Genomic DNA, 20,819 nt, shown 5'->3' with positions numbered 1-20,819 from the left:
CCTGCAAGTGCCCTCCTCCACATTGGGACTCACTCTCTCCCTAAACACCAGGCCTTTTTAGGCATATACCTATTAACTGCGGTTAAAGCGGCAATTGCCAAGGCATGGAAAACTACGTCCCCCCTAGTTGGCCTTCGATATTAAATTCGATGGCATACATTTACATAATGGAGAAAAGTATATTCCAAACACTAGACAGATCTGACCTATTTGAACTTATCTGGGCAGACTGGGGAATAAGATACAATACCACCTGGGCACCTAATGTGATTGCCAACCCCTAAAAAAAAAGACTACTACTAGACAAGTACTTCATCTACCCCTTCCTCCTCTCCCCCCTCACCTCTTCCCCCCTTCCCCGCCCCCTCCTTATCCCTAATTTATTACTTAAGATTCTCTGATGTTATTGTATGCATTTGAAATATATGTGAGATATTTAGTCTTTCTTTATATAGTTCATTTTAAGACTATAGAGACCTGCGTGTCTCTTTCATCATTGACAATATTGCATTTTATTAACATGTCAGACTTTTATTATTGTTGTAATGAAACATTTTGGGAAAAAAAATAATAAAAAAAATTAAAAAATACAATTTACTTCTATTATCAAATTTGCTTCGTTCTCAGGATATTCATTGTTAAAATGATACCTAGGTAGGTAGCACACATGCCTGAAGCACTACATGACAGGAAAAAGTGCTCTAGTGCTCTTGCTGATGTATAACATTACTGCAAAACTGCTGCGATATAGTGCTGTGGACCTATTCAAAATATATAGATATGGTGTGTGGAAGCACACCAATCCTCAAGGGAGCGCTCTCAATCAAAACAAATGTAACACAATGTAATAAGAACAATAATAATGTATACAACAACACTCTAAAAATAAACAGCAGAATACCAGAGAAAAATATATATATAACCTTGTGACTGGAAACACAATAAATGTCCAATAACTAAATGATATCCTGTAAGTCACAATAGCTCCAGAAGATTGTAAAGGTCAGCTCTCTGTCGTAGGGGGGTCAAAATCCTGATGATAACAGATGGTTTGAAAAAAGAAACACAGAGGCGCACAATGGCCTAATACCACAATACAAGGGACAAGCAAAATATGTAAGACTAATACTCACAAACGAATAGCACCAAAAAGTGCAAGGAAGCAGACTGGAACCTCACAGTTGCCCAGCAAACTGAACAGACGCAGAGATAATTCTGTAGTACTTCTTTACCAGTGAGGTCTTCCTGGTTCCTAAAGGGGAGGATATAGAGGCAACATAGCCCAGTACAGTTTGTACAAATCTATGTGTATCCAGGGAATATGCACACTTACATGTAGCAAAGCACCTCCAGGGGCAATATACACAGACTGGGACTTCTCAGCCGCCCAGCTGACTGTTTCAAAGGTTTCAGCAAATAAGAAAGCTCCCAAACTGATGCAGGAGTATAGATGGATTCCCAGATAAAATCCAGCAGCAAGTGTATTAGTTAAAAAGAATATTTTTATTTTAAAAGCAACGCATTTCTCAGCCTACAACTGGCTGTTTCCTCAGGCTATGTGGACCTATTCACACTCCTGAGCTCACATCCCTGCTTTTCAACAAAGTATAGCAAGAAAACAAAAAAAGTAGATAAGAAAAGTAAATTGGAAAGTTGTAAAATTGTATTCTCTACCTGAATCATGAAAGAAAATGTTGGGTTTTATGTCTTTTAACCTTTTCATACACATTTAATTCAAATATCAAATTCAGCAGCCAAAGGTGCTTGCCAAATGTTTAACACCAACAGATCAAACAAAACACATCAAATAAACAATGATTTTGGCACAGATCTGCAAATACTTGAACATGAAAAATAAGATGGCGCTGTCTAAGCCAACATTCGTTAAGGAGATTTTTTATGACATAAAAATTATTTTCTTTCGAATGATGATGGTCCACAGTCCTCCATAACATACGGGATATATTTCCTGCCACTAGGAGGAGGTTAAGAACTGATATAAGAGCTTTAAATCCCACCTCCCATCTCTCTCTTAGTTTTATGTATAGCTGAGTAGTGAATAGGAAGGAAAGGTAGGAAAGGCAAAGCAGGGTCTATAGAGGTGTCATTAGAACTGTTGCCCAAAAATTGAAATGGATGGGGCCTGTAGACCATTATCATTTGAAAAGAAAATAATTTATTTAGGTAAGTCAAAATTTAGTTTATTTGGTCTTTGTAAGTGGCAAGAGTCCATGAACTAGTGACGTATGGGATATACATTCCTACCAGGAGGGGGCAAAGTTTCCCAAACCTCAAGATGCCTATAAATACACCCCTCACCACACACATACCTCAGTTTTACAAATGTTGCCTCCTGTGGAGGTGGTGAAGTAAGTTGTGCTTGATTTCTTCTATGATAGGCACTTCTATGCATTCTGAAGCCCTGAGTACAGTGTTTGTCAGAGGGATGTGAAGGGAGTATTGCCTGTTGATTTAGTGGTTTCACTCATGGGAAATCCTTTCAAAGGCTTTTTGTTATCGGTCGCAGGGATTCATCCCCTGTCTCCCTTTTCAGATCGCCGTTATACTCCTATACCATTACCTCTGCTGATATTTTTCAGTACTGGTTTGGCTGTCTGCTATATGTGGATGGGTGTCTTTCGGTAAGTATGTATAATTTATTTAAGACACTCTCAGCTATGTTTGGCGCTTTATGTTATAAAGTTTTAAATATATGTATTTGCTTATATTTGCCATGAGTCTGGTATATGTTTTTTTCCCTTTTGTCTAACAGTTTCAGTATGGAATTTATGTTTTGGGTAGTTTATTTAAAGGGACACTGAACCCAAATATTTTATTTTGTGATTCAGAAAGAGCATGCCATTTTAAGCAACTTTCTAATTTTCTCCTAATATAAAATTTTCTTTGTTCTCTTGCTCTCTTTATTTGAAAAAGAAAGCATCTAAGCTTTTTTTTTGGTTCAGGACTCTAGACATCACTTTTTTATTGGTGGATGAATTTATCCACCAATCAGCAAGGACAACCCAGGTTGTTCACCAAAAATGGGCCGGCAGCTAAACTTTAATTCTTGCATTTCAAATAAAGATACCAAGAGAATGAAGAAAATGTGATAATAGGAGTAAATTAGAAAGTTGTGTAAAATGTCATGCTCTATCTGAATCATGAAAGAAAAAATTTGGGTTCAGTGTCCCTTTAAGTAAAAAATTTTCTTACCTCAGTTTTTTGCAGGCAAAATAAGCGTGCGAGGACGCAAAATGCTGTTTTTTACTGCATAGTTCTTGGCGCGAAAATTTTTGGCGCGAAGTCGCACCGGTTATGACACGAGTTTCGTGATTTCATTGTGTTAGCTTTGGCGCCAAAAGTTTTTTTCTTTGCATTTGCGTCATTTTTGCGTCATTTTTGGCGCCTAAATTTGTTATATTAAAGGGACAGTTAACACCAGAATTGTTGTTGTTTTAAAAGATAGATAATCCCTTTATTACCCATTCCCCAGTTTTGCATAACCAACACAGTTATATTAATATACTTTTTACCTCTGTGATTACATTGTATCTAAACATCTTCTGACAGCCCCCTTATCACATGACATTTTATTTATTATCTATTGACTTTTATTTTAGCCAATTAGTGCAGTGTCTGCCACAATCCATGGGCGTGCTCACAATGTTATCTATAGGGTTTACCTGAACTAGCTCTCCCCTGCTGTGAAAAGCAAATACAAAGCATGTGATTAGAGGTGGCCATCAAGGGCTTAGCAATTATCATATGAGCCTTCCTAGGTCTAGCTTTCAACTAAGAATACCAAAAGAACAAAGCAAAATTGGTGATAAAAGTAAATTGGAAAGTTGTTTAAAATTGCATGCCCTATTTGAAAACATGAAAGTTTTTTTTGGACTTGACTGTCCCTTTAAGCCTCTCCCTAAATTTGTTATATTAAGCCTCTCCCTCTTTGGCTCGCTGCTTTTTTTTTTCTATAATAATTCTATCATGAATTTTTCCTATTTTCTGAAACTGTTACATTGGAAAAATGTTATTTTTCTTTTTTGTTACATTTTGCGAGATGTCTCAAACTGATCCTGCCTCTGATGTTACTGTAGAAACCAAAGATGCCTGAACACAATTCTTTCAAAAGCTAAGTGTGTTATTATTGTCAAGCTGATTTTATTCTCTCAGCTTAAAGGGATAGTAAACCCAAAAAATATTTCTAAATTATTAAAAACATTGTGGAATATAAATACTTTTTGTAATTTATCTATATTAAATGTTTAAAAGGGTTTACCTATTTTTTCTGTTATAAAATGCAATATCTGCCAAACCCACCATTAAGCTCATTATAGCAGCCCTATAATGGTGGTCTACTTGGGTAGAACCATCATGGTGGCCCGCATGCGCAGTTTGTCTACACCCATGACTTGCACATGCGAATGTGTTCTTATCTATGCTCTGCCTTGAGGTGCATCATCCACAAAGCGCCAGAAGCATAACAAGAGTTTTGTGATGTCTCAGTCAGATGGAGTGGCTATCAAGACAGCAGAAGTGCGCAAGCGATTCTTTAAAAATGTTAGTGCACCAGCGATTCTTCAAAAACGTTAGTGCGCATGCGATGTTTAACCCAAGCTCAGACCATCAATATGTTAATTAAGATGGTGCCACTGCTTCTTGATTGGATGGAGCGCAATTATGCATATTTAGAAAGTGCTGCTCACTTTTATAGGCGTTCGTTCCCGCAGATTTTATAAAAAATAAATATAAAGATTTCATATACTTAGAAGCTTCATTTATAATCAAAGTAAGTACATTTAATAAACTTTATATTCATCTTTATAAAACATTTGTTTTTATGTATGACTGGTTACAAAGATTTCTAGCCCTTTAATTATGGGCACTTATTTTATCATATTATTATATGCTGATAATGTTTCTATGTGTACAATTAAATTTACTGTTTTTACTTTCTCAGTTTAGTGTACCTAATAGTTCTGCAGATATAAAAACTGTTACTGCTGCAGCCATAAGAAGGCTATGACTGCTATTGCGCCTTCAAATAAATGTAAAGGTCTTTCCAAACTTGTTATAGATTTAATCAATTTTGTACTTACCGACAGCATATTTTAGTATCTTCTGCTGATGAGGGTTCCTTTCTCTCAGAGGATCCTGCATCAGAGATAGTAATTGGCTAATCTTTTTTTAAATTGAAATTTTTTTAGTTCTCTTTTAAGGAAGTATTGTTAACCTTACATATTGGGGAGTCTTGTACTCCTTATATCTAAGTTGATAATCATTTAAATTCTGTGTTTAAAGATTTCTAAGGTTGCTCCTGAGGTTTTTTTCCTATTCTAGATGTTATCTGTAATACGTTTGCTAAAGAATGGTCTAAACCTGGTTCCTTTTTGGGAATGTAATGCTATTCCTATGGAAGATAGTACTTATTTTTTTTTCAGGATCCTTTAAGGAAGCTTAAATCTTACCTTAGAAGAGCATATTTACATGCGGTTTATATTCTTAGGATGATGTTGCTGCTGCTTCAACTTTCGGGTTGCACAGTCAGCATAGCAGTTATCAGATTCTGAAGTATATAACACTGTTTTTTGCTTCAATATGTGAATCATTTTATTTATGATACTGTATTTGATGTCATTTAAGGTTATAGCTATTCTATTTAGAAGAGCTTTATGGTTTGAATCTTGAAATTCTGACATGGTGCCTAAAAATATAAATTATTATTTCAGGGTAATAATTTGATTGTTTCTCAATTGAATTGGATTATCTCCATTATATCTGTGGATAAGGGAGTTTTTTTCTGCCCTTAGATAAGTAATTTAAGGGTAAATTTAAAGCTCTCATTTGTTTTCGTTCCTTTCGTCAGAATAGAGAACAGAAAACCTCTCAGGCTTTTGGCTCTAATTAGAGACTATCTCCAAATTGGAATAATTCCAAGCCTTATAAGAAACCAAATTTAGCCTTTAAGTCTGCATGTAGGTGTGGCCCTCAAACCAGTTCTTCTGGGGTGGAGGGGGGCAGATTAAGTTATTTCAAGACATTTGGACAGTTTCACTCCAAAATCAATAGAATATTGTTTCTCAAGAGTTTCAAATAGATTTTAGAATGAGACCTTCCTTGGGAAGATTCTTTCTTACTCATGTTGCAACAAACCCTGTAAAGGCTCAGACTTTTCTTAAATGTGTTTCAAAACTAGAGTTTTCAGGGGTGATTGTACCAGTTCATCAGCAGGAACAGGGATTGGATTTCTATTTTCAATCTATTCATTGTCCCTAAGAGGGAAGATTTTTTTTCAGATTCAATTAAATTGTTTTGTAACTTTCAAGATGGTGACTATAAGGACTATTCTACCTTTTGTTTAGCAAGGTTATTTTATGTCCACTATTGACTTACAGGTCACTTATTTTCACTTTTCAATTCATCCAGACCACTATTGTTTTTTTGAGATTCTTTTTTCTAGACAAGCATTACCAATTTGTTGCTTTTCCATTTGGCCTAGCAACAGCACCAATATTTTTCTTGAAGGTTCTTGGTGTTCTTCTTTCTGTAATCAGAGGGTAAGGTATTGCAGTGTTTTTGGACGATGTCTTGGTACTAGTTTAGTTGTTTCTTGTGAGATTCAGCTAAAAGAAAAAACTGATGTTGTTTCTTCAAGTATATGGTTGGAGGATCAATTTACCTAAGAGTTTCTTGATTCTTCAGACAAGGTCATCTTCTTAGGTTTCCAAGATAGATTTAGTGTCTATGACTCTTTCCATAACAGACAAGAGACAAATTAAATTGGTCTTAGCTTGTCTAAACCTTTAGTCTCTATAATTCTCTCCAGTGATTATGTGCATGAAAGTTTTAGGTCTTATGATCGCTGCATCGGACGCATTCTCCTTTGCTCATTTTCATATGAAACCTCTACAGCTTTTGCATGTTGCACCAGTGGTGCATGGATTATACTCAGTTATCACAGTTGATATACTTTAATCCCAACACTCAGCTTTCTCTGACTTGGTGGTTTAACCATCACCTTATTGTGTAAAGGGGCCTCCTTTGTTCGTCCTTCCTTGATTGTGATCACAACAGATGCAAGTCTTTCAGGTTGGGGGAGCTGTCTGGGGATCTCTGACAGCACAAGGGGTTTGGAATCCTCAAGAGGTGAGGTTTTCAATCAATATTTAGAACTCTGTGCTATTTTTAGAGCTCTTCAGGCTTGGCCTCTATTTGAAGAGAGATCTTTACTTTTGTTTTCTATCAGACAATGTCACAGACAGTGGCATATGTCAATTATCAAGGGGGACTTGCAGTCCTTTAGCGATGAAAGAAGTATCTTTGATATTTTCTTGGGCAGAATCCAACTCTTGTTAAGACTCTGCAATTCATATCTCAGGTGTAGACAATTGGGAAGCGGATTATTTCAGCCGTTATTTTATTCATCTGGGGGAGTGTTTTCTCCATCCAGATGTGTTTTTTCCAACTTGTACAGATGTGGGGTCTTCTAGAATTAGATCTGTTGGCCTCTCGCCTGAACAGGAATATTCAGATACCTTTTCAGGTTTGGTGTTTTTCAGGTGGAAATGATGAATGCTTTAGCAGTTATCTGTTTTATCAACCTGCTTTCTTTTTTCCATCTCTTGTTCTTCTTCCAAAGGGTAATCTCCAAGATCATAATGGAACAATCTTATGTGTTTCTGATAGCACCAGCATGGCCTTTCAGGTTTTGGTATGCAGACTAGTGATGTCGCAAACCTAAAATTTTGCGTTCGCGAACGGCGAACGCGAACTTCCGCAAAAGTTTGCGAACCTGGTGAACCGCCATAGACTTCAATAGGCAGGCGAATTTTAAAACCCACAGGGACTCTTTCTTGCCACAAAAGTGATGGAAAAGTTGTTTCAAGGGGACTAACACCTGGACTGTGGTATGCCGGAGGGGGATCCATGGCAAACTCCCATGGAAAATTACATAGTTGATGCAGAGTCTGGTTTTAATCCATAAAGGGCATAAATCACCTAAAATTCCTAAATTATTTGGAATAACGTGCTTTAAAACATCAGGTATGATGTTGTATCATTCAGGTAGTGTAAGGGTTTTTTTTTTTTTTTAAATGTACACTACTGTTTTAGCAGATATGACTTGCACTGGTGTCACACTGTGCCCTGGCAGGACCTGAAACGCACACATGTGAGGGAAACTGACTGCTATTATTTCACAGTAAAAAAAGGTTGTTTTTTTATAAATGTATGTACACTACTGTTTTAGTAGATATGACTTGCACTGGTGTGACACTGTGCCCTGGCAGGACCTGGAGCGCACACGTGTGAGGGAAACTGACTGCTATTATTTCACAATAAAAAAGTTTTTTTTTTTTAAATGTATGTACACTACTGTTTTAGCAGATATGCCAAAGGGCATAAATCACCTAAAATTCCTAAATTATTTGGAATAACGTGCTTTAAAACATCAGGTATGATGTTGTATCATTCAGGTAGTGTAAGGTTTTTTTTTTTTTTTAAATGTACACTACTGTTTTAGCAGATATGACTTGCACTGGTGTCACACTGTGCCCTGGCAGGACCTGGAATGCACACGTGTGAAGGAAACTGAATGCTATTATTTCACAGTAAAAAAAGTTGTTTTTTTTTTAAATGTACACTACTGTTTTAGCAGATATGACTTGCACTGGTGTCACACTGTGCCCTGGCAGGACCTGAAACGCACACGTGTGAAGGAAACTGACTGCTATTATTTCAAATTAAAAAAAGGTTTTTTTTTTTTTTAATGTACACTACTGTTTTAGCAGATATGACTTGCACTGGTGTCACACTGTGCCCTGGCAGGACCTCAAACGCACACGTGTGAAGGAAAATGACTGCTATTATTTCAAATTAAAAAATGTTTTTTTTTTTTATTTTTTAAATGTACACTACTGTTACACCAGATATGAGTGGTGGCACTGGGCAAGTGGGCACAGTATACGCTGTGAGCCTGAGCTGGCAGGCAGGCTGCAATTAGATTACACAGGGGAAAAAAAAAAAAAGCAGACTGATGTTCTAGCCCTAAAAAGGGCTTTTTGGGGTGCTGTCCTTACAGCAGAGATCAGATGAGTCCTTCAGGACTGTAGTGGACACTGAATACACTAGCCTAGCTATCGATTTCCCTATTAAATCAGCAGCAGCTACACTGTCCCTCCTCTCACTAAGAATGCAGGCTCCGAATGAATCTAAAATGGATGCTGTCCAGGAGGTGGGAGGGTCTGGGAGGGAGTGTCTGCTGCTGATTGGCTGGAATGTGTCTTGTGACTGTGAGCTACAGGGTCAAAGTTTACTCAATGATGACGAATAGGGGGCGGATCGAACATCGCATATGTTTGCCGTCCGCTGCGAACACGAACATGCTATGTTCGCTGCGAACTATTCGCGGCAGAACTGTTTGCGACATCACTAATGCAGACTTTGTCCGAATGTCCAGTTGCCAGCTTTGGTCTCTTTTTATAAGACCAGACCTTTTTTGTCTCAAGGCCCAGTTTTTCATAGGATCTCAAATTTCTAAATGTGAAGGCTTTGGATCTGAACACTTCATTTTTGTTCATAGAAGTTTTTATGACTCAGTTATTTTTTCTCTATAATACAGGTTTATAAATCTGTTTCAAGGAAATTTTAATTTAGGGTTTGGAAATCCTATATTTCAGAGTGTTCCATTCATGATTATTCTTCACATTCTTTTGAATTCCTAGGATTTTACAGTTTCTTCAGGTTGATGTGAATTCAGTTTTTTTGTATGTAAATCCTTTGCTTTTTTGTCTTATTTCATAAACATGTTGTTCAGCTTTCTGATTTTCACTGTTTGGTTCAGGTTTTGTTTCGTATCAAGCCTGTTATTAATTCAATTTCTCCTCCTTGGAGTCTCAATTTGGTTTTTAAGTTTTTGCAGGTTTTTTCTTTGGAGTCTCTGCATTCTTTGGTTATTTATCTACTTTCTTGGAAAGTGTTATATCTTTGGTTTTCTCATCTGCTTGAAGAGTTTCTGAATTGTCTGTTCTCTCTTGTGTCTCCTTATCTGATTTCCATCAAGATAAACAATGGAGAGATTATTGTTTCTTCTTTGTGTCCTATCCCTAGGAATACTCCTAAGGGGTCTTTACATTCTTTGAATGTGGTAAGAATTTTGCAATATTATGTTGAAACTACTTAGATTTCAGTAAGACTTCTAGTCTATTTGTTATTTTTTTCTGGTTGCAGAAAAAGTCTGAAAGCTTTTGCCATTCCCTTGGAATTTTGGTTTGAGCTTTTGATTTTGAAAGCTTATTTGGAGGAGGAGCAGTATTTGTCTCAGCGTATTACAGCTCATTCTACTAGATCAGTCGCTATATCTTGGGTTTTAAAGAATGAAGCTTCAGTTGATCAAATTTGCATAGCAACAGCTTGATCTTCTTTGTATATTTTTACTAATATTTTACCTTTTTGATGTGTTTGCTTCTTCTGAAGCAGCCTTTGGTAGAAAGGTTATTCAGGCAGCTTTCTCAGTTTGATTTTAGTGCCTATGATTTGAGTTTTTTATAATTTTTATGAAAAACTTAATATTTGGATTTAATTTATCAGCGGAAATAGCTGTTTTTATTTTATCCCTCCCTCTCTAGTGACTCTGTGGACTTCCACACCCAAGCATTATATCCCATAAGTCACTAGCCCATGGACTCTTGCCACTTACATGAAAGAAAACATAATTTATGTAAGAACTTACCTGATAAATTTATTTCTTTCATAGTGGCAAGAATCCATGAGACCCACCCTATTTTTTAGGTTATGATGGTTATGTTGTGGTTTGGTTATAATTATGTTGTGGTTTGGTTATGATTTTTTTTGTATAAAAGAACATTCTTTTTTCCAGTTCCTCTTTTTGTTTGCTTTTTTACTCCTTTTTACACCTCACTACTTGGCTATACGTTAAACTAAGGTATAAGTGTGGTGGGAGGTTTATTTATAGGCATTTTGAGGTTTGGGAAACTTTGCCCCCTCCTGGTAGGAATGTATATCCCATACGTCACTAGCTCATGGACACTTGCCACTATGAAAGAAATGAATTTATCAGGTAAGTTCTTACATAAATTATGTTTTCTTTGGTCTTTGTTCTTATTTAGCCGACACTGTGGCCTGAAGGACTTTCCTGCCAAAAGCTGCTTGCTAAAAAGCAAAACCTCAAGTGATAAACTCAACCGATAAAAAAGTATGCAGATAAGACATGTTGCAGCTTTGCAAATCTGCACCAAAGATGTAAAATCTTTCAAAAACCCACAATATTGCAATTCCTCTTGAAGAAAGAGCTGTAATGCTCTTACAAAGGTGACCTTCCAACCATCAAGAAAGTCTTGAATCCTTTCTTATGAGTTAAAAGGCAAACACTACCTCAGTAGCTTTCTATCCCTTACAAGATTTAGCAGTGAAAAAACTAAAACCCCAGATTAAACAAACAGTCACTATTATGTATATTTTATTTTTAGCTTCAGGAGTAAAAACAGTAGTTGTCCCCGTGATTGTCAAGTACAGGGAGAATTCCCTCTGAACATTAGACTGTTCGGGCTGATATGTATGCAAAATTTGAGGTATACAATTCTTACAGATTTGAGTGATCTGTTATACTGGAACATCTTTGCAAAATAAACATATATATGTATATAGAGGGATATCTGTAACTGACTCCTTTATAGAAATTACAGTGGGGACAGAAATATTTTGTTCCATGTTTGTACTTATATAACAGTATACAATGAAAACCTGGTAGAGAGCCCTCTACACTAAAAGTAACACTTATTCAAACACTTGTACAATCTCCCAATGTAATCAGCTCTATAGCCCCAAAATAAGAAAATGCCCTAAACTACTCCCTGGCAGCTCCTGTATGGTTACTCACCCCCTTCCTGGGGTTGGCAGGCACTACAATTCAGATAAAAATCTGTTTAGAAGTAGGCCCCAACTGTTGTAGCTGAAATATTGTCACAGAGGCTCTGGATTGAGAGAGGGGCCTGGATACACTGAGGGGGAGGAGCAACAGCTGGACTTAGCCCAATGCTTTTAAACAAAAGATAACAAGAAAACAAAAACAATTTGATAATAGAAGTAATTTAGAAAGTTGTTTAACATTTCATGTTCTATCTTAATCATGAAAGAAAAATTCTGGGTTTTATTTCCTTTTAATTATTGCACTATCCACCTTCATAAAGCACATTAGAGCATTTCCTTTTTGTACTTTATGTCTCTGTTGCTCTTTCATATACATAAGTACTATCAAATGCATTGTAACCCTCGCAGGCAGCCGTGGAGGTGAGTATTGGTAGGAAACCGGCCACTGATTATTTTGTTGGTGTCATAGCTTTTGCTCACTGCTGTGATGATCTGGTAGTTAGGATTGTTTTTATCCAGCTTATGCCCGAGGGCAATGTTTCACAATATGTAATATTCTGTTTTAAGGAACAAACCTGGTGTGTGTGAGTAAGGAATTACATTTGACTCACCCCTTCCAGGGATCACTACACCCATTATGTTTATTGGTAAAGATCTATGAGTTTTTTTTAGAACAAAACATTTGTCCAATCCAAAATAAATAAATTAATAAAAACTTGTTAATTAACATGTTTTACAGCATTTTAAAGGGCCATTATTGTGTTAAAACGACATGATCTAATCTGTTAGAGCATGTAATTTTAAAACTAGTAACACTGTAATGCTATGTGTTTAACCCTTGCAAATGGCTTAAACACATACTTAAAGTCCTGCTTGGGACCCGCAAAACTCTCCTGGACCTGAGTGGAAAATACCGCTGGTCCAGACAGCATCGCTAGTCCCACAAGAACTCTGTCCATAATCCATTGCGTTTTGTAACTCTAAATGACTGTAGTTTTTGAGGGGGAAAAAAAGGGCACTTTTGTTAAAGTGATGGTAAATCAGCGTTTCTGAAACGCTAGGATTTACCATTGGAACAAATAAAGGGGACTTTCTGTCATGAAGTATAAAATACTTCATGCTGAAAGCTCCTTTATTTGTTTGCAGTGTTCACCGCACTGAACTGCTAAGGCAGCCCACTGGCTGAACGCTAATTGGCTGAGAGGTGATGTTTCCACCTCTTAGTCAATAGCTGTGCGGGAAATCCATTTCTTGGATTTGGCTGTAATTGACATTTAAATTGACATAAAACTCAGAACAAAGTATCTGATCTATCTAAATGTTATAAAATGTATTATAAAGCTTTTTTTTTGCGGAGGGGGGTTAGGGGGAATAGATGATCCTGTTCTGAATAAACCAACTTTAGAGTGGAGTTGTCCCTATACGCCAGTGAGCAGAAGAGTCCCAGGACTCTATCTATCTATCTATCTATCTATCTATCTATCTATCTATCTATCTATGTCTGTCTGTGTATCTGTCTATCTATTCTCTACAGCTGTAGATTTTAATACGTAATTAGTGTCTTCATTCCCTGCATATGATTGTCTACCAGTAATCATTACTTCAACTTTGCAATGTGTGTTTTGCTTATTTTATTTAAAAAAAGATTCTTATTGTTATGAAATCAAGAACAAATACATAAATCATTAGTCAGTAATCGTGTGTCTGCAGCAGGATTAGGCAAGTTTCCACAGTGTAGGTGCAGCTATGCAGCTTAATCTCTTCTTTTTTTCTTATGTTTTGTCCATATCTATCTATCTGTTTGTCTATCTATCTATTTATCTATCTATCTATCTATCTATCTATCTATCTATATGTCTGTCTCTATCTATCTATCTATCTATCTATCTATCTGACTTTTTGTGTCTATCTATCTATCTATCTATCTATCTAGCTATCTATGTCTGTCTATCTATCTATCTATCTATCTATGTCTGTCTATCTATCTATCTATCTATCTATCTATCTATATGTCTGTCTCTATCTATCTATCTATCTATCTATCTATCTATCTATCTATCTATATGTCTGTCTCTATCTATCTATCTATCTATCTATCTATCTATCTATCTATCTATCTGACTTTTTGTGTCTATCTATCTATCTATCTATCTATCTATGTCTGTGTATCTGTCTATCTATTCTTCACAGCTGTAGATTTTAATACGTAATTAGTGTCTTCATTCCCTGCATATGATTGTCTACCAGTAATCATTACTTCAACTTTGCAATGTGTGTTTTGCTTATTTTATTTAAAAAAAGATTCTTATTGTTATGAAATCAAGAACAAATACATAAATCATTAGTCAGTAATCGTGTGTCTGCAGCAGGATTAGGCAAGTTTCCACAGTGTAGGTGCAGCTATGATATCTAGATATCTATCTATCTGTTTGTCTATCTATCTATCTATCTATCTATCTATCTATAGGTCTGTCTCTATCTATCTATCTGACTGTATCTATCTATCTCTGTATATCTATCTATCCATATATCTGTTTCTATCTATCTGACTCTATCTGTTGCTATCTGACTGTATCTATCTATATGTCTGTCTTTCTATGTCTGTCTCTATCTATCTATCTATCTATCTATCTATATGTCTGTCTTTCTATGTCTGTCTCTCTCTCTATCTATCTATCTATCTATCTATCTATCTATCTATCTATCTATATGTCTGTCTGTCTCTATCTATCTATATGTCTGTCTCTATCTATTTATCTATCTATCTATCTATCTATCTATCTATCTATCTGACTTTTTGTGTCTATCTATGTCTGTCTATATATCTGTCTTTCTGTATCTATCTATCTATCTATCTTCTATCTATCTGTTTCTATCTATCTGACTGTATCTATCTATCTCTGTATATCTATCTATCCATCTATCTGTTTCTATCTATCTGACTCTATCTATCTGACTCTATCTATCTATATTTCTGTCTTTCTATGTCTGTCTGTCTCTATCTATCTATCTATCTATCTATCTATCTATATGTCTGTCTTTCTATGTCTGTCTATCTATCTATCTATCTATCTATCTATCTATCTATCTATTTGTCTGTCTTTCTATGACTGTCTGTCTGTCTGTCTCTATCTATCTATTTATCTATCTGTCTGTATTTCTATCTATCTATCTATCTATCTATCTATCTATCTATCTATCTATCTAGCTATTCAAACACATTACAGCTGTTTAATACATAATTGGTGTCTTTATTCCCTGCATACTATTGTCTAGCAGTAATCATTACTTTGCAATGTATGTTTTGCTTATTTTATTCCAAAGAAGATTCTCGTTGTTATGAACAAAAAGACAATCTGTATTACCTCACTGTGGTCACATTACTCAGGGAGTACAAATACATCATTAGTCAGTAGTGCTGCGGGTGCAGCAATGCAACTTAGTCTCTATAAAGAGCACAAAACATTTTGAGATTGAAATGTAAAATATTTAATTATCTGTAGTAAAACAACTTTACAATATACCTTCAGTTTCCCCCTTATTCATTTAATTTAAAGGGACAGTGTACTGTATTTTTTTCTCTCCTGCTGGAGTACTGTTTATATTAAAACTAGAAGGTTTAGATTAAATCACGCTCCCAGTGGGGGGTGTAACAGAGATATACCAAAATGTTTGTTTTCCATTCTTCTCTCTGTGTTTCTGTTTATGTATTGCACAGTGAGAAATGAGATAAGGATGACTTTATGGTAATAATTAGACAGATAACAAGTTCTGCTCTCCCTGCAAGTTCAGTCCATTTCATTGGATTGTGGCTTCAGTAAGCAGAAACTGCTATTTCATATACAAAAATATGCAGATATTTCTCATGCAGTTTAAATTGTAGCTGGCATAGCAAGTATTGTAAATACAGTAAGGGGACACCAATTTTACTGTACACTGTCCCTTTAACTGTGAGTTTTGAGTTCTAATAAGGTAAGTGATTGGTGGAATTTGACTATTTAAAAAACAATTGCAGCAAACAGGGTTCTGTGCAACCTGGTGCAAAATAAAGTGTTTAACTCTCTCCTGTGCTTATCGCATATTACTGCATCCCAAATCATTGTGTTTGGGTTTATAAAGGGGCAGTGTCTAGTGTTAACCAGATAAATAACACAAATACTGCCAAGACGTCATGTCCCCGAGAAGAATGTTGCAGTTGAAATATTGTGAGCGATATAAAATGACTCTGCAACAATGTAACAAGATAAGATAAACACTACTGTCATTTGTACTATGGTTAGGGTTTGGGTTGCAGTTAGCTAATGGCTACTGTAAAAGGGTTACCCCTTGTAGGCTAGAAGGAGCTGTAAGAGTGGTAGCCCTCTGGTCCATGTAAGGAGTTAATAGGAGTTCACCTATACTAATACATTGTTTTTTTTTTTTAGAACTAAGTTTGTACGGATGAGAAAATGGAAAGAAAAGAAAAAAGAACAAAATAAAATCCCAGTAATATGGATGTATAAGTTAGAAATGTAATTTTGTAAGATGTGATGATGTTTTCGCTGTCTGTATTCATTACTGATTATAAATTAAGGATATTAAAAAAACAAGCATTACATTGTATTCTGATTGCAATATAACCCACAGCACATTTTAGCCAACTTTGGGCTCATTTCTATGTAGCTGTAAATGGTTTTGCACAAGGTCGCAAAATGAAAAAACTACTGTCGTTAGCCATTACGCATATCAACAGTATCCGATGGTGCATTTTCCATCATTACCGACAGCTGCTGAAAATAGATTACACATCCCATAGAAAATTACAGAAGCCGAGAAGCGCAAATTTACACCAGGTTTCTATTAACCAAACAGGTAAAACACAGTCGGAAGCTGTCGATAAGGTCTCAAACATTACACCCAGCTCAGCTAGGTGTAAAAAAGGAAAAATAACCTTTTTGAGGCCTTTTTTTTCCATTGAGAAGTGTTTTTACTTTATAAATTGATTGTTATATTTAATATTTATTACTGGCCCAGGTATAAAACAAGTTGGAGTTATGTTCCTATTTAAAATAAAAATATAAAAATATAATCAAGCACATATCTCCAAAATTCCAACTATGCTTATGCCTAGGGCAGCACTAAATATTACAAATATAAATAAATTCAAACATTTAATATAACAACATTTTTCATTTCATTTTATTAATTAATTCAACGTATGTTTGTTTTTGTTAGACGTTAAACATACATTTTATAGTGTAAGGTGGGGTTACCATAGCAATGAACGTTAACACAACGCTACTTACAGCTACACAAAAAGAGCAACTGCATACACTGTGCAAAATATTTCAGTGGAAACCTGGTACTAAAATAGAGTTGCAAACTACTTTTAGCTCTCAGACGCTTTGGTAGCTTACTGATTTAAAGGGACAGTATACTGTAAAATAGTTTTCTATTACTTTTTCTACCAGTTACAGAGAATAAAATGTATGAGAATTTGCTTTTTAAGATTTATTTGTGTATATGAATTAGCTGATTTTGTGTTTTGAAGCCACAACCTAATAAAATGGGTTGCGCTTGTAGGTATAATCAGATCTCATTACTTTATCACATTGTGTACATATACATGCTTCTTTATCTTATCTGTTCAGAAACCAAAGTCCAATACTTGGAGAGAACAATGGAAAATTAACATTTTATAACCTTATCTCTTCTATACCCCACTGGGAGTGTAATTTCTTCTGCTGGCTGTGTTTACACAGCTTATCTATAGCTTGGATCTAAGGCCAAAAACTTTCAGAATGAGTGGGGATACCACAGGCTAAATTAACTATTTCAAGGGTAAAGGAAATGCTTGTAAACAATTTAATACACTCCAGCTGGTAAAGTGGATCATTGGGAACAAATTAAAGGGGAGAATTGTTTTGAGTAAACTGTCCCTTTAATGGAAACGAGCCCTCTGTTGGGTTTAAAGGGACATGAAAGCCAAAACTTTTCTTTCATGCTTCAGATAGAGCACACCGTTTTAAAAACCTTCTAATTTATTTCTACTATCTAATTTGCTTTTTCCTCATGATATCCTTTGTTGAAAAGCATACCTAGAAGGCTCAGGAGCTGGGAGCTAGCTGCTGTTTGGGGCTGCACATACTTGTATATGCATCTTGTCATTGGCTTACTGATGTGTTCAGCTAGCTCCCAGTAGTGCATTGCTGCTCCTTCATTAAAGAATACCAAGAGAATGAAGCAAAATTGATAATAGAAGTAAATTGGAAAGTTGTTTAAAATTGCACGTTCTTCCTAAATCATGAAAAACACAAATTTGGGTTTCGTGTTCCTTTAAATTCCCATCAAGACATCAGACAGTTGAGTGACATGCTCTTGGTAATACAAGAAAAAAATGCCCTGGCTTTTATGAGTTAAATAAACACTTTGTCTGGCACTACTAGGAAGCTCAGCAGTTTCGTTTCTTCTCTCTGCATCTCTTTCGTTCCAAAAATCCTCCCTTGCTGTTAATTTCAATTGATACCTGATAACATATTCCGGTGTCAGTACAGCTTGTACAATTTCAGACAATTTCCTGACTATAAGCAGCCAGAAGTGCCAAAAGAACCGGTACAATAATAACTGAATAAGAAATGTGGAATCATTTAAAAAAAAAAAGTGAAAAAATAATAGGTTAAAAAAGATATATATGGACTGGTACCTATTTCCCTAAAAGTTACTTCTAATTGTATCAATGCTGGCTCTTTGCTGTGGTGGTTCTAGGAAGTTGCTAGGGGGTGCTAAGTGCCCCTTTTGTTTATAACCTCAATGGTGCCAGCTGCTCTGAGTTTGCAAACCTGACACTTTTTTTAACGGGCAAGTGTTCCCCCAGTAAATGAAGAGACATAAATGAGGGGAAGGTACAATAGATGGCTGATACGTGGTCTACAAGTGTTCCCCCAGTAAATGAAGAGACATAAATGAGGGGAAGGTACAATAGATGGCTGATACGTGGTCTACAAGTGTTCCCCAAGTACATGAAGAGACGTAAATGAGGATAAGGTACACTAGATGGCTGATACGTGGTCTACAAGTGTTCCCCAAGTACATGAAGAGATGTAAATGAGGATAAGGTACACTAGATGGCTGATACGTGGTCTACAAGTGTTCCCCAAGTACATGAAGAGACATAAATGAGGATAAGGTACACTAGATGGCTGATATGTGGTCTACAAGTGTTCCCCAAGTACATGAAGAGATGTAAATGAGGATAAGGTACACTAGATGGCTGATACGTGGTCTACAAGTGTTCCCCAAGTACATGAAGAGATGTAAATGAGGATAAGGTACACTAGATGGCTGATACGTGGTCTACAAGTGTTCCCCAAGTACATGAAGAGACGTAAATGAGGATAAGGTACACTAGATGGCTGATACGTGGTCTACAAGTGTTCCCCAAGTACATGAAGAGATGTAAATGAGGATAAGGTACACTAGATGGCTGATACGTGGTCTACAAGTGTTCCCCAAGTACATGAAGAGATGTAAATGAGGATAAGGTACACTAGATGGCTGATACGTGGTCTACAAGTGTTCCCCAAGTACATGAAGAGACATAAATGAGGATAAGGTACACTAGATGGCTGATATGTGGTCTACAAGTGTTCCCCAAGTACATGAAGAGACATAAATGAGGATAAGGTACACTAGATGGCTGATATGTGGTCTACAAGTGTTCCCCAAGTACATGAAGAGACATAAATGAGGATAAGGTACACTAGATGGCTGATATGTGGTCTACAAGTGTTCCCCAAGTACATGAAGAGACGTAAATGAGGATAAGGTACACTAGATGGCTGATATGTGGTCTACAAGTGTTCCCCCAGTACATGAAGAGACATAAATGAGGGGAAGGTACAATAGATTAATGATACGTGGTCTTCAAGTGTTCCCCTAGTACATGAAGAGACGTAAATGAGCGGAAAGTACAATAGATGGATGATACGTGGTCTACAAGTATCATCACGGGGCCTAAATTAATCAGTAACATTTTTTGTTCTTGTTGAGGTGAATACGAGTATAAGGACACAAAAAAAAAAAAAAGCTGTTTTTGTCTTAAAAACCTTCAACATATGAAAGGGGGTCAAAACAGATGATAATCTATAATGTGTTCCTAAGAAAAATTGGGGCCCGAATAAACCAGTAAAATTTGTGGAAAGTGAATACTGAAAAACATTAGTACATGAAAGGGGGGCAAAATAAGCATGTATTTATACAGACAGTTCATGTTATATCATCACACTTAATGTTTATATATACACATATTGTACAAAAGAATATAATTCTCACACTTAATTTCAAGAAATTATATGCAACACACAAGTCGCTGAGTCAATATTTAACATTCAATAAGTATAGAAGTCTATTTATAATATGAATGTTTAATTATGAAAAGTATCTATTCCAACTTATAACAAACTTCTAAGTGGCAATTTATTCTACCTCCTCTAAATATTGGGATAAGCAGAATTCATTTAAGAAACTTTGTATCTGTGAATAACACTTATGTCTTTTTATTTTGAGAAAAAAAGAAAAGGCAATCAATATCACTATATCAGAAACTGTTTTTCATTGGACATTCGATAACATGTGATACCCACTGACATATCAGACCTGAATGGGAACCTGAAATAGAGAACTACCTGAAAGGGAACTACAAAACATCACTATACCAGAAACTGAATTTCATTGGACAACCTATAACATGTGATCTTCACTGACATACCGGACCTGAAAGAGAACTTGAAACAGAAAACTACCTGAAAGGGAACTACAAAACCGGCAAAAATGATGATATCTACAGAAATTGTATATTTTAAAATAAACTTATAGTTTCTAATATAATTAATATTGTTTTTTATGTCTTTTTAGATGTTTATTTTAAATTTACAATTGAAATTTTGAATCAGTTG

This window comes from Bombina bombina, chromosome 1, assembly GCF_027579735.1.
Source record: "Bombina bombina isolate aBomBom1 chromosome 1, aBomBom1.pri, whole genome shotgun sequence".
Classification (NCBI taxonomy): domain Eukaryota; kingdom Metazoa; phylum Chordata; class Amphibia; order Anura; family Bombinatoridae; genus Bombina; species Bombina bombina.
Note: the sequence above shows the minus strand (reverse complement) of the source record.